The following is a 15984-nucleotide window of genomic DNA, read 5'->3' on the forward strand; positions in this document are numbered from 1 at the left end:
TACAACGAGGTGGCGGCGGCGGCAGAGGTGGGGGCCCATGCCTGTATTTACATCCCACCACCTCCCCCCCTTTTCCCCCAAAAAGCATTATCCTTTAATACACCTCCACTGACATCATGCAAAGCACACACTCTCACACACACACACACACACACATACACACACACACACTGGAGGTACATGTTAAAAAAAATGGTGACTATGGATTTAGAGAGAGAAATGCCCTGAAGATAATATACATCGGGGCCTCAACAATCGCAGTACACAAACAATAAATTTTTCACTACTTGCAAACTGAATCCAACAAACCTCAGACACACACAAATTTCCCAGCATGCCCGTTTGTTCCAAATAATCCCTAGTGACAAAATAAACGCCACGCTGTATGAGGTTATAGCTTTAATGGTCCATACGCAATTGAGGTGACATAGTGTATTACACACCCTTAATGTGACACCTATTGCCCACTGCACTTTTAACCAGGTCTTTCTGCTTTTTCTTTTCTCTTCAACTCTCCATTCCGGCTCGTGTGTCCTGGGGCCACGGTGTTGTACAGTGGAACTGACAGACTAGGAGTTCGCAGGGCGCCTTTATGGTGGGAGCTAACCCGTCTCACTGCCCAAAGAGGCAATCCATAAGAGAAGGAAGAAGAAAAAAATTAGAATTAAATGATATTTCTGTTTATTATAATATATTTCCTTTTGTAATCAAGTAAAATGCTTTGAGAATAAAACACTGCATACCAGGGAGTAATTGTGTGGCTTAATGGACTTGTATTGAACATGTTTTTAAAAAATTACAAAAGAATTCATTGATTTGTACAGTTGGGAAAACAAAAATCGAATTTTTTCGGGAAAAAACACTCCATAAGCTTCTCCCTCGAAGTCAGCACATGCTCTTAACCCTATTCTCATTTGTGCAAGTATTCTGCACAGATTTGATGTCAGGCTGTCAGTTAAAGCAGCCTTACCTTTCTTATCAGCATCACAGCTTTACCCGTGAAAACTGCAGTCATTTAAAAAAAATAGAAGAAGCACTAGGGTGGGAGTGAATGAGAGAAAGGGGGAAAAAGAGAGAAGAGGTAGAGAAAAAGAAGGAAGTGCCTTCGGGGGAAGTTATTAAAGAAGGTGCAAGCTGGCTGGCTTGGCAGCAGTTCAAAGGGGTGGATCCCCTTGCCTCCCTGCACCCAAATGGCAGTTGCTGGCACCACTGCTAAACACACAATGCCTTGTGGCAAAACTGTGTCTTTCATTGACAGATGAGTGGGGAAAGGCAAGGAAAGGAAGGAGGGGAGGAGGGAACACAAAATGCTGTTATTCGTTCTTTTTCTTTTTTTTGAGGTGGAAAAAAAGACTTAACCTGAAAGAGGTGTTAGCCCCCTAACCAGCAGTGAAAGTCAGAGCTCCGCTCACACAAATACCCACAGATACACACACGCACAAAGAAAATGTGGTTGTGAGGTATGAGTGTAGGAAGGTGTGATGAATTATGACAGAACAGTCGGACAAAATTATAGCTGCTTAGGAGTGCAAAGACTCTATAATAAAAATAATAAAACTGAAAAACTGCAGCAGCTAATGAATTTATACAGACTTTATACAGATTCCATCACTTTAAAAAAAATCGCTGATGTGACATGGTTCTGCTTAGTTGCGTTAAACTGTATTAAGACTAAAATTAAATGGAAAATAAACTATTTTTTAAACTATTTAAAAATAAATAATTTTCTCTCTCTGCTTCTTTCAGGTTTGACTCCACACTTCCTGCCACAAGGTTAACAGATTTTATTGGATCCAGGCTCTTGAGCTTCAGTCAATGCTGCTGGTCAATAGTTCTTATTAATAAATGGATTTCAAGGGATTTATTTTATTCACCAGAAGGTTAAACATTCAGTTGACATTAAACCAGGCATTGCTATCAGAATATGAACCTTTGCCATTAGTGGCACAAGGTTTTGGTTCTGGTGAATACCTGATACTTGTACGATGTAAGTACTACGGCATTCGAGGAGTGATCGTCAACACCGGTTACAAAAAGCCAACGAGATACGCACGCAGTACACAGCTTCAGTGTCACTACGTTCTCACACGACCGCACAAACATCCAAGGAGAGCATGTGCATTAAGCACTGCACGCACTGTCAGGTCAGTTTACAGTTAGATTTATGCATAGATATATAATAAGCAGACTTTATGTTAGCCCTGACCCTGCAGGGCTAGAGCAAGGCCAAAGAGACACAAAAAGCATTACTAATAACCTGTCCCATCAACCGCTGAAGAAGCCCAACCAACGCTCTGGAAAATGGGATGCTGGATGAAGAGGATACGGATAAAGAAATAGATAGGAAAGCGGACATACTGTAATATAAAGAAATAAATGGAAATATAAATATAAACTAGTCTAAGGAAACATAAAAGAATATGTGCCATGGAATTAAAATGTCTGTGTGTGTCTGCAGGGTACGGGATTTAAGTGCTTTTTGTGTGTTCGTTTTCTCTTTACTTAACAAACAACAAAAAAGCAAAACAGGCATTAAATATTCAACCTTTTATTAAAAGCTAAAAAGTGCAAATTTTAAGTGTTGATCTCTATACCTTCACCATAGTGCTTTGAGGTCTTTCTATGTGGAGTCTGAATGTGCTCCCTGTGCTTGTGTGGGTTCAAACTTGGTACTCTATTTTTCCACAGTCCAAAAACATGTATGTTAGGTAAACTGGTGAGTTAAATTGGCCAAAAACGAGAGATAGTGTGTACATGTATAGGATAACGCACTAGATGAATACATGGTTCAAATGTTGCTTATAAAGTGCATTGAGTCATCAGTAAGACAAAGTAAGTGAAAATATATGAAACCCAGCCTATTTCTTTACCTTCAATGAACTGTAGAAGGTGTGTCTGCAATAATACAACAATTAACTGTGATAAATTGGTGAAAATAACAAATATTTTGCCATCTACTGCAAATCTGTTGCAATAGGTAGGATTAGTATATATACAGTCTATATAATATACAATATACATTAAATGTACTATGATTATAAGTGTAAATAATAACACTGCTTTTTAAGCATTTAAGCAAATATAGTTGCAGACACTTTTACTGACATGAAGGCCATTTCTGGTTATTACTAGCTCTGCATGGCACTCATCTTTATTTTTATGGGAGTTCTTACCACAGACAGTGACAAAGAGTTATTCAACCGGCATGCTCAGAAGGAGCTTTGCTGTGAACATATGAAAGCGTTCTTCTGGAGTCCCTGCACTCAACCCAGAGCTCCTGCTTCTAAAGCAGCATTGTGTGTTTGCCTTTTCTCGCTTTAGCAGTTCTGGAAGATGCAATATTTACTCATTCCTAAATAAAGCAACCAAAAGCTAGTCTATATAAAGTACTAATTACTTTAGACTTTTCACAGTTATTCATCTTTGGTTAAATCCAGTGTGAATATTTTCTGACGGCCCTTTTGAACTGGAAAAAAAATGGGGGTCAACTTTTGTTTCAAAATGTGCTACAATGAAGGCCACTTGACTCGAATACACAATACAAATATGTAAAGAGAAAAAAATGCATGCATAAGCCACAGAGGCATACTTGGCATTTAATGGCCAGTCTCAGTGGTACCTCAAATCCGATTGCATATCAACATCTCTGGTTTAGAAACATGTTCTAATACTGCAGGGTGAAATAAATATGTGACCTTACTGGTGATGTTCTGAGCAAATAATGTACTGCTGCGCGATTCAACCAGAGTAAAAGTTTACCTTTTGGGCAAGTTGATGACTGTTTGCTACTTCAGGCCTATAAAAGCAGGGCTGCAGCATTTCTCTCTGTGACAGGCAGCTGTAAACAGGTAAGTTAAAAACTTAGATTCCAGTGTTGCGCAATCATCGCAAGTCTGTGGACATGAGTCAGGATAAAAGACCTACGATGCTAGCTGTGGTGCGTCTTGACATTTTGCAAATAATGGCTCTTATTATGGCACTAAATATATATGCAATATTTGAGCAGTCATCGTTTAACCCTGTCCATTAAACTGCAGTTTAACGGTTTTCTGAGTACTTTCTGTTAGACTTGTTGATGGCTCTGATTTTTCAGTTCCTTTTAACTGACAAACACATTAGTCATCACAAACATCCTGTTTCTTTTCTGTTGTTTTTTACATTGTATATCTCAGTCATGTTTTCAGTGATTATTTTCTTTTGTTGTGGGTTTCATGTTGGCAATGATTTTGTGGTTACTGAAAAGAAAAATACACAAACCAAATAGGAAATGAACCTATTATAGAATAGAATATGTAGCTCAACTTGATATAAATTCTGTTTGTGAGCTTGTAAGTGAGGTAGTTAACATCATAGATTCAGGAAAAACATCCATGACAACATACAACCAATGCTTCACATGATAGACATACATATATATATATATTTTAAAAGCCCTAGGAAGAGTCTGTTGTGATCTGCTCTATTCAATAATTATGGACAACATCTTAGTGCTAATTTAGGAAACTGAACTAAGAAAGAACTAATAGCACAATATGTCCTGTGAGTATTGGGGGTGTCTGCATATTCTCCCCATTTCTGCGTGAAACGCAATCCGTTGTCAAGCCGTGGCAAACTCAGTCACGCTGCCATTGAACTCCGAACAATGACCTGAATGTAATGACAGATGACACATGGGGAGTGTGGACGGAGTGCACGACAGAACCCAAACTCCATCTGTTACCCTGCCATATTTTTTTTGCAAAAAAGAAGCATGTCGCACTGCTTTAATCTGTGGCAGCACACGCAGCACACTTCATTTAAAAAAGGTTGTTTTTTTTAATATAATTTAAAGTTGTAATGGGTTCATAAATCATCTAAAAAAACAATCAGATGAACAGTAAAAATGTTAAGGCTAAAACAAATACTGAAACTGTGACGCTTTTTTTTTAACACATGCAGGTTTGTCACAGAGCTACTCACCACAAACTTTATTAGTCACACCTGTTTAACGTATTGTTAACCCAAATATCTGATCAGCCAAACACATGACAGCATCTCAATGAATTTAGGCATGTAGACATGATGAACTAAACTGTGAAGGAGCATGATTTAGGTTAATTTGAATGTGGTGTAAATAACATAAAAGCACCGCTCCATCCAGCCTTATATCTTGGTCCTCTGGTTCCTTAGCACACATTGAGCCCCTCAGTACCAACTTCTTAAGCATGGCTTAAATCTACTTGAGTATTGTTACTGACCATGTTCATCCCTTTATTTCCAATAGCTTACCCATCTTCTGATAGCTGCTTCCACAAGGTAACGCAACATGTCCTAAGGCTCAAATCATCCTTAACTGGTTTCTTGAACAAAAAAATGTGTTCTCTGTACTTAGTTATCCGCCACAGTTAATGGATCTCAATCTAAACAACCTCTGGGATACAAAAGATTCAGATCATGGATGTGCAGCTGACAAATCTGCAGCAACTGTGCCATGCCATCATGTCAATATAGATCAAAATCTTTGAGAAAGGTTTTTAAGGCTGGGCTGAAGGCAACAGGGGGTCCAACCCAGTACTAGGTGGCCTAATAAGTGTCTAGTGGGTACGCAAATATACATACCTGTGCCAGTTAATATTCAGTTTGATTGTCAGTTTAATGTGAATTTAATTTAATTTAAAGCAACCAGTTGGAGTTTAATTGTCGACATGTACTCCTTTTAATTCTAGCGGTACACATGTTTTTCACTCATCTCTGCTTTACTATGTCAAACACTGAACAGCAGAGCTAAGTTTTCATCTGAAAAGAAAATTAAGCTGACAAAGATTGTTTCTTTTACAAGCAGCCATCACAAAAATTGAGGTATGGTGACATTTGCATAAATCTATGAGGAAAAAAGTTACCATGCAAGTATATCCAACGCGCATATGTATTGGGAAACGCTGGTAATGACAATATGCATCCAGAAATAATTTACACAATTACAAAAGAGCCCAATGACAATGGGTTTTGTATTTTCAGGATCTTAATCAACATAGCTGACTTTTTATAAAGAGCCTGTATGGAAGAAATCTGAGAATTTTAAACCGAAAGATAAGCCTGAACATTTGTTCCCGAGTATGTGAATACCTGCATTTCTGTAGGTCTTACCCTTAAAGACTTGTCATGAGTGAGGGATTTTAGCCAAATCGGCCGAGATGAGAAGCTTTTCATAGTGAGCACAGCTGCCAGTAAAAGAGGCTGAGAGGGAGGGGAACAGTGGCTGTTTTAAATTTATTTTCTACAACACTTTCTCAATTAAAGGCCCTTTTTACACATAGCACTCCGCTAATAACATAATGGCGAGTAGAATGTCATTGAGTGGTGTAATGTACCTAAATCTTTCACCAGCATTTTTAATGCTTTCATAATTGGAGCCTACTTTGGAACATAGTGGCACACAAGAGGCTGCGGCGGAAAGGCAAAGAGAAATGATTTGTAAAGATGTCCGCGCTGGAAATAATAACTAGCCTTGGTGCTAATGTAGGGCTCTTTGCAAAAGGGGAGAAAAAAAACATGTTGCTAATTGAGTTTGCCTGCAAAAGTACATTTAAAACTCATCATTTCATTTTACAGTCCTTTCTGTGGCACATTGTGTTTAGAAAGGCGAAGGGGAACACTAGTGGTGTTTCACATCCATTTGGAGGTTAATGGTCAAGTTTCGAGCTTTTAAATGTGGTAAAAACTACACTGAAAGGATTTACTTTAATTAATTGCAAAGTGTGGATTCCCCCCCCCCCCCCCCATACCCGTGAACTCTTGCCATTCAAAACTTACCTACAGGAATGGCTCCACTTATCCGAGATAAATAACAGTTTTAGTCTTTTTTGCTTGCAGACACAGTAATATGATCATTTCACCAAAACATTTTGCCTATATTTAAAGATATTTTGGAGTAATCAACACATAATTTGCGACTAAATGAGTTCTGAAATGTACCCAAAATTGTTTTTGCTTAGACCTGTGTATCTGCCACCCCTTACTTTTCTCTTTTCATTCTTTTCTTTGTTTTCTAGGAGAAAGAAAGCAGTTTAGAGTGGACCATCTCTGATTTGTGAGATTATACTGAGACCATACATTACCATCCACCACAATGACCCCTAGCTCTGTCTAAACACAGGCCTTAATGACTCATGGTTGGTGGGCACGCTCCTTGGTTATAGGGCTCCGCAGGCTGTGGCCGGGGCAAGAAGAGGACACTAGGCATCAGGATTGAGTGGACTCCATATAGACATTAGTACCCTTGCTTCTGGGTTGTATTGCATCAATGTCAGTGGGTAAAAACATGTCCTCCATCTTCAAAACCACACCCTGAGGGACGAGAAAAGCACCTGCAGACCCCTTATCTATCAAAAGATAATGGCCAAAGTCAAATCAGTCTTTCTCTGAAAGCACTCAGCTGTTGTGCTGCGGCAGGTTGTGGCGAGTCGTACAAATTAGCCGAGGCCTCTGTTACTTGTAGATAAGCTATTGTCCTGAAACAGCACTGCATCCTTTTTAGTGGCCCCGGTTTTTTGCACTAACAAATGGAGGGTCTACGGCTAAAATATCCCCCCAATAAAATGAAACTAGGAAAAGGGAGCTCGGGGTGAGAGAGCAAGGAAATAATTTACGGCGGCATGATGAAGTGTCTGTTTCTCCTGGCAACAAACAACTTAACAGGTGCCTTAAGAAAAAGGAGTTGTCCTATTCCTAAAAGCTTTTTTGGTCATTTAACCTGCACATCCAATCAATCAGCAGGAGAAGCAGACTTACAAGCACACCCTCACAGAAAATACACAAATACACACAAGTACAGAATACGGCACAAAAGGTTAGTTGGTGTGAGAGAATCGGGTGGGGGTCGAGTGTAGGGACGCTGCCGCGAAGGATTCACAGAGCAAAGGATTTCATGTACAGGAATATATTCTTTTCTGTTACTTCGGTGAGAATATATTTATTTTGAGATGCAAATTTTGAACTAGCAAATTAGCAAATGACACTCGTGTTAAATACAAATTGGAGGAGAAGTCATAGGAGTTTTGACAGATGAGCGTGATGGCCCTGAGAATGGCACAGAACCTCACCAGCTGGTAGTGGACCTGGCGCCAACTGCCCATCTAGCTTGGCAGCTTGCTCTAACATGCCAGTCAAGACCTGTGAGGGCTCGGCTCACGACCAGTATGATGCCAGAGGGCATCAGATGCCAAACCTTCACAGTCTGCTCTCAGATGGAGCAAGCAAGGCATTAAATCTAATGAGAAAGAACTAAAAGTAATTCCAGAAAGAGGTGAAAAAATATAATTAGACAGACTGGAACTAATGTAAAAGAAGAGCAAAAAAGCAAGTTGGTTTGTGTCACTTGAGGACAGAAATTAATGCTGGTAATTGTTTTCAATAAGAGAACTCAAGGGGACTTCCTTCATGAATTAACTGAAGGAAGGAAGTGCAAAAGCAACTTAAATTTAGGCTAAATTTTGAATTATAGAGCATCAACATATAAACTAGTTCTACTTGAAGTGTTCTTAATAGCTTCATGTATTTGTAAGACGCAGCATAACACGTTTTTAAATTTGTTAAGGAGCCGCAGTCATATTGAACAGATATCAAATGACACTGACACACACTGGCAGAGATTCCTACTGAACTCCAGCAGCTGGTGGAAAAAGCAGTCAGATCAAGAAAATCAAAAGCAGGGAAAAACAGAGACATAGGAAAAGAGAATGGGAAATCCAGAGACTTGTCAGTCAGCGCAATGAACACTGACAAGCCAGCTCTGTGGATAATGTTTCTGTCACTGAGAGCTCTAATCACAGTGTTCTTAGTCAAAACCAATCCCCTCGTATCTGAACACTTGCAAAGTGCTGGGATGTTTACAGCAAACAGCTGAAAGAAACATAAAAAGAGGGTGTCAAGACAGGCAGACCCACTCACTTCTGTGCCATTGTCACCAGTTGCGAGCAGAAATTTCAGCAGGGGAAACACAGACAGAGTGTGAAGAGTTTGAAAGTGCACAGCAAACAGAAAGAAAGAAAGAAAAAGACGGCAGAGTGGTTAAACACACCCAAGCAGGTAGTGCCTGTCAGAACACATTGCCATCCTCTAATTGGGTCATTTTTGATACCCCCTACCATATAGTGCCAGCGTATTGATGGGGAGGTGTCAGGATGCCAAGAGCCTGCGAGGCCTCACTGGCACCGAATCAAAGCAGGCACAAATGCTGCCCGCAGACAATCTGGCAAGCCCGAGCACACACAGGCGCAAGAACATCCAAAAACATGGCCCCACAGCTCCCGCCTGTACCACCAGGGTGTAATTGGTACATGGGCATTCCAGAGCATTTTCAAAGAAGGGAACTTAATCCACATGTGTACTATGAAATTGGCTATTTTGTACCCAGCTCCCCCCCTCGCTTCCTCTCTTGCTTTTTTTATTGCCCTCCCCCAGTTTGCAACCCTAGCACTGATTTAGCACTCAGACTACAGCTTGTTTCTCTCCATCAACTATCAGCTGCCATCTTTCTCCCTGAAATTGCCCCAGGATTGACCACGACATCTCAGCCTGTGAAGGCGGACAAGGATGCCTAATCTTTACTCGGTGTTCAGCTTGACAAGATTTCACTCGTCTGAGTTTGTTTGTGGCTGTTTAAGCCTGTATGTGTGCGTATTGGTATGTTTGTCTGCACTGTAAATATGCAGATCTGGAGAGCCTTAAACAAATTAGATTTGTTCATCGTGCGCTTGCACATAAAACTGTGGAGTTGGCTTTAAGGGTGTGGGTTGTGGACTGATGCTTACAGTAGGATGTGGGTGAGCCAAAGGAAGCACATCCCACTCCTCTTCTTAGGCGCAGAATCTTAAAATCTGAATACACCCAAACATTAACATCCTCTCATTTGTTTGTTGTGATCTGCACATTCCTACATTGAAGAACAGTGTCTCATCTTCTCTCCTTTTGTGTGGTGGAGTGTGCCTTCCAGCCAGCCTGGCACTGACTGGCACATGGAGTAAACCAACTCCAGCTGCTTTCTGACCAAGGGGAACTTGTTTAATTAACCACGCTCCGGTTCCAATGAAAGGGTTGATTTCGCCCCCAGCTGTTGACCAGTCTGTGGCTCCCCGGGGCCCTGACGGAGACTGGCACATCACCCCTGGTCCGGTCCAATCCACGTTTCCCAGTCAAAGATGGACTCTGCCTGTCATGCCAGAACGTATCACGCCTGAGTCCTCCTTCATAAATTAAACATGAGATCTGGAGGAGTTCTTTTAAAAAAGGAAAAAGACCCAGAGGATGTTTCTCTGCTCAGATTCACCCACGCTGTTTTTCTTTCTTTCTTTTTTTCTTTTTCCGATGACTCGGACTCACTCAGACATGGAAAAAAGGAAGAACGGGGGAAAGGTATAAACAGGTGCAGAGGTGAATGAGAAAACAGTGCCCTCAATGACTTTCTCAAGAGTGCATTTGTGAATACTTGTGTGTGGGTAATCCATGGTGGCCCGACGGAGCACTTCAAAGAGCCTTCTGATGGTTGTCTGGCCCTTTCCATGTGCTTTTGGGGACATACTCATATGTATGAAATAAACTCAGCTTTTAAGCATTACTCATCCATGTGCAGGTGGTTTAGTAAACAAAGTTTCACCTTGAAAAGAGGAGTTTTTGTTTTGTTTCCACTTTACATGTAATAAAAAAAGTCTCATTTTCCAATTATGATCAGCATCGACTATTCTCATATCCATATATTCTAGAAAAGAAACCACATATTTGAAATAAAAGTGTTTCTTTCTGACAAATATCTGTCATGTCTTTAAGTGTTAACACCATATCGCAACATCAACACGTCAACACACCTTCCACTCTTAATACTGGTGCAAATGGTTGTCACTGAGGCAATCAGGTGCTGGGGTTTGTTTATACCTTGTTTAACCCTATACAATGTGAAACCACGGTGAGATTAAGTTAAGAAGGCAAATCAGACAAAAAATATTTGGTCAGTATGAACAAGATGATCAGAAACAACAAAAGCAAGTCACTGTGCCGCTTAAAAGTTCATGCGAGTTCATGCACTTAAAAGAACAGCTGGCTTTAAAGTAGCTCCAAGTAAAAGGCCCGAAGTTATGTGACAATTGGCAATTGGTGGAATAACACATCATATTGTATAGTCAATAGTTAGGGGATTTTTTCTGGCCTTATTTATAATTTCCACTCTGCTCTGCTTCTTCTAAGTGCAGAATCTCGACAGTGTTAATTACACTGTCATAGGATTTCCACTCTGTTCCCACCTTTGTTCTAAATAAATCTGATTTTACAAGAGAAGCCGAATGCCAAACTGACATTTTGAAAGGTAATGTCACCACCCAGCCATATATGAAGTCTTTCGAAATCCAGTGAGAGCCGGAGTAGCAGCAAGAGAGCTCATTTCACTAGCATCTGGATGACAGGTCCTACCATCACCAAGCACAATTGTCACCTTTACACGTTGTCATGAATCTTGTGTCCTTGATGCTGCGATAATGCACATTGAAAGGGTTCCACGTCATCACCTGCACCCCTCAGCGGCGTGAATATAGAAAAAAACAAAACAAAAAAACACTGAGCATCAACGCCCAAAACCAAGTGGGTATAGGTTCTATACACTTAGTTTTTCCAACATTTGCACAACTGTCAGAAGAAGACTGCAGTTCTTAATGATCTTTGAGTATTAGTTGGATTGGCATTTTCTGTTCTAACCTATTGCCCAACTCATGCAGCTTCCACCCCTCATCCTCAAGCCCCCCTTGTCTTTTTCTTTTTTTTACTGTAAGTCCATGGCAGAGTCCACGGGAGCCCCATTTGCCGTGACATATGACGAACAAGGCAGTCAGTACGAGCGAGTGGCCCTGTCTGAAGCTGTGACTTAGTGTCGTCCCTCAGTGCCTCTGGCAGCACAGGGACAGAGGGATGAAGGGGATGGAGGACGAGGTAGAGAAGAGGTACAGAGACAGAGGAAGGGTGGGAGTTGAGGCAGAGAGAGGGGGATTCAAGCCAGAGTTTTTGCCCTGGAGACACACTGGCAGTCCTAAGATTAGAGGGGTAATCAATCTCAGCGTGGAGCCGGCCAATCCCACCGCCCCATGGCCTGGCAACCTGGCCTCCCCAGGTGGGGGCAGGGCTGCAGGGAGCAAAGGGACACTGACAAGGGGGACAGAGAGAAGAGGAAGAGGGAGAGATGAGGGGAAAGAATATTCTTTATTAACAGTCATTTGTCCTTTAACAAGCCTTGGTGCTAGACAGGTGATGAAGCATAGCACCACAAACATATGATTACTGTCATTGTTGTTTACTGGCTTAGCTGCTTCTGTCACCTCACTAGGGAAGCCTTGCTTTGGGTGCCATAACCACACAACCGCCCTGAGCTACGGAGGACCGAGCTTGTTCATAGTTAGGCCCTGTGCTGATGTAGCAGTCAATATCTGTAGACAAACAAAGCACAGTAATCAGAAGCAATATCAAAATAGGATACTATTTTTTATTTTAAAAAAGCAAATTTGCATTTTACAAACTAAATATAAAAATACAATTTAAGCATTTCAAGGTGCATAGTGAGTGTCGACTGGCTTTCACACCAACTACTTTGTAAAAATCTTGCAGAAACACATGCAAGGGAATATCTTTTGGCTTTACTGACAACAAAGGCTATGAGAAAAACTGTGCTTTTTGTTTGAAGCAATGCATAAACATTAAAATTTTCCATGCATAAAGAGAAGGGGAGAGAAAAAATCTTTGAATCAAAGCACTGCTCAGGGTTAAAATGTCTTTATTATATTGACATATTCGCGCTTTACGATTAAAAATGCCCACGCGTACCGGCGTGTGCCTTCTTCGGGGCATAGTACAAATGAACTGAGGAAGGTGTGTAGGCTATACATGTTCAGTTAATTAGTCAGGGAAGAGCACAGGTGCCTGTAATGAGTCAAACATTAGCAGCAGAAACAATATTAAACCTCACCTCCAAAACAGTTCCATTGTCTGAACACGCAACACAGCTGATTTTGCGGGTGAAGAGGAGCAGCACGGCTTTTACAAAATAGACTTTTAACAGGACACACCTACGTACACCTATAGTCATATGTTTGTACCTCTTGTGTAGTAAACAATGTGGAAGTTACTGTGGCGATCTAAGATCCTGTTAATGTGATAACAATCAGAGCTGAAATTCTTCTGTTTGTCAGATAGTCTGTTTGAGGAAAACAAAAAAAGCAACGGCTAAATCAGATTCAGTTGCGTAAATTCAGTCGAGTACAGCGCCAGTACTTAAAGGGTTGTATTGCTTGCAGAAGAGACAAAAACACAGTACGCATCAATCTCTATAATCGTGTAAGAGAGAGTGCTGGACATGAAAAGCCTCAAGTTATTTTGCACTTTCATAGTTAGTTGTGTAAAGAGGGCAAATTTACGGATCAGTTACCAGTATTCACTTACTCTCTGACACATTGCTATCAAATGTGTAACAAACACTGCTGTGTAAATGAAAGCATTAATGCATGATCAAGGACAAAGATGGCCCGTTTTTCTGCCAGTGGTTTTAGCAAAGGTCTACAGAGCATATCTTCAGCCTTCTTCAGCTAATGAGACCCAGAGGACTGTGGACCAGTTTGAATTACTCCCAGTCACCTTAACAAATTACCATCAATGTCTCCTAATCCAGTGCATGCATGCAGATCAATTATCATCCTCGACGTGTTCAGCAAAGATGAAACCAGAGAAAGAATAATGTAATGTAATATAATGCAACAATGGAAGACTGCTAAAGGTGTAAAAGAGGAGAAAAATTAAAGTAAAGGAAGGAAACATCCTCATGAGGCCCTTTACGGATAAATGAAATAATTAGACCCAACTCCCCAGTGGCTTAACCATTTTATTTTACTTCTAGAGAAATAATTAGTTTTTTTTTTTCCTTTTTGCAAAGCTCCTGTTTTTTTTCCTCCATGTTTAATCTTTAATCAGTGTGGAACATTTCCCTTTGGGTAAAAAGGTGCTTTATAGTAGGATGTAATATTCTGTGATAATCCAGAGCTGCTTTGCATCATGAGGATGCAAGCATCATGTATCAACCTGCATTAATAGCTAAATACTGTAACCCTCTTTATCAAACTAATACATTCATTATCAAACTAATTCACTTCTACATACACACACACACATATATATAATGTGTCTGTCTGTGTGTGCGTATATATAGATATAACAAAGCAGGTGGTCCTGAAGTAGGAAGATTTGTTTTAATTGGGCCAAGAGGTCCGGTCTGAGTCCCATTTGTGGTATGGTAGGGACTTAATTATAAGCAAACTTGGCTACCTATCAATACACCACAAAACCACAGTGAGAAAAGAAGGGTTAAGAATAATCTTGATGCCCCGTGGGTCATTGCACACTGTAAACAACATGGATTTATCCAAAAACAAAACAGAGAAGAAACAGAACATAACAAGTTGTACGAAATCAATATGAGCCAAAGAAAGAATCAAAGGAAAATCAGCCTAAATTGGAATTTTTGTTTTGCTCGGTCAAATATCGTGCAGCTGGAGATGAACCTCAAGAGAGAATGGCAATAACAGAGTAATACTTAAGAAGCGATAGCTAGACATAGTCAATTCAGGTCCTTATGACCCTACACGAAGGCACAGATTTGAGGCACACTCTTAGGTGCCTCTCATGAGCCCATAAAGCCATTTTAAAGTGGAGACAGCCATGACTGCTAAGCCAAGGGACTGAGGGAGAATTTCAATCTCTCGGTGTGTTGTTCGCCTGCAACAGTAGACCACAATATCTAGGGCTAGCAGCTCAGTTCATCTGTGATCTGTGCTTCCAGGCACTGGCATTAATTGAGCTCATAATTGAATTGTTGTCTTCATTAGTTCCAGTCCCCTGCTTGCGAGTCTCAGCTACGGATTACTGGGGAAAATGTCTGTGCTAACATCCTCTTGTAAAGCTTCTGAGAGAGCTTCTGTACCTGCTACTATCCCGTTATGTCACTGATGAGAAACAACTGCCACTCACCTCTGACCAATGACGATATCTGTGTTCCCGTAGAAACCGTGGCTTTTCAAGACACCAAACAGACACACAGCAGCACAAGACGGCAGCTTGTAGAAAGAAACAATCGACCGAAGTCATTAATATTCTCGTGGAGGTTTAGGCAGATATACAAGCTTCACCTGCAGGAATCCTCTCCAGGCAAATGCATCACCTCAGCCCACTTAACATTGATCCCGTCACCAAATCTAAAATTGAATTCACAAGAATTAACAATAAAAGGTAACATTTGTGATTTGAATTAAACAATAATCTTGTATTATATTAAAACACTCGGAAAAGACAAAAATGATCCAAATATCTTAAAGGAACAGGCCAATAAAATTCCATCCTGTTTGATTGAGAGGAAAAAACAGGTACACAAATAAACATCATGCATAGAGACAGGCCAGACATCAGTACTGTGATGTGCTTGGGGTCGTGCAGCATGGTAGAGAAGATAAAGGGAAATTAAAGGAAAGGTCCCTGACCCTCTCCGATAGCTCTAAATGCCTTGCAATTTTCCACAGGAGACGAAAATCCTCCTCCACAAATGAAGGGCTGTGTCTGACCTCTTCCAAGAGCGCAAGAAGTTTAAGAGAGGTTTACAAAAAAAAGGAAGACTCAAAGAGAGGCAAAATGGTAATTTGACTCGCGAACAGACATTTCTAACCCCTTTAAGGTGCATTTTAATAACTCCTTGGCAATTTGCATCTCCTGCGCTCGGCCAATTATTATGGCATGCGTCAGATTGAGGCAACATCTATAGAAAGTCTGACACTGTCAAACAGGGAAACAAAATGAAGCCTAAAAAAGCAGCGTAACTGCAAGCAGGCCGAGCTCTCAAGCAAAGACTCGAGGACAGTTGTTCCCCTCATTAGAGCATCATTTGGCAATAATTATCTTTAAGTGCTCTCAAATATCTCGGAGGTGAAACAA

At 40.7% G+C, this 15984-nt stretch overlaps 1 long non-coding RNA gene across 1 annotated transcript in view; it reads right to left on the minus strand.

The window, feature by feature from the left end:
• Positions 1–393: 393 nt before the first annotated feature.
• LOC143420955 (uncharacterized) overlaps positions 394–15984 on the minus strand; it is a 75199-nt gene continuing 59608 nt past the window's right edge. The window contains exon 3 of the long non-coding RNA XR_013100699.1: positions 394–615. This is a non-coding gene — a long non-coding RNA (uncharacterized LOC143420955). The remainder of the gene's footprint in view (positions 616–15984) is intronic.

Source organism: Maylandia zebra, linkage group LG11 (assembly GCF_041146795.1).
Source record: "Maylandia zebra isolate NMK-2024a linkage group LG11, Mzebra_GT3a, whole genome shotgun sequence".
Lineage (NCBI taxonomy): Eukaryota > Metazoa > Chordata > Actinopteri > Cichliformes > Cichlidae > Maylandia > Maylandia zebra.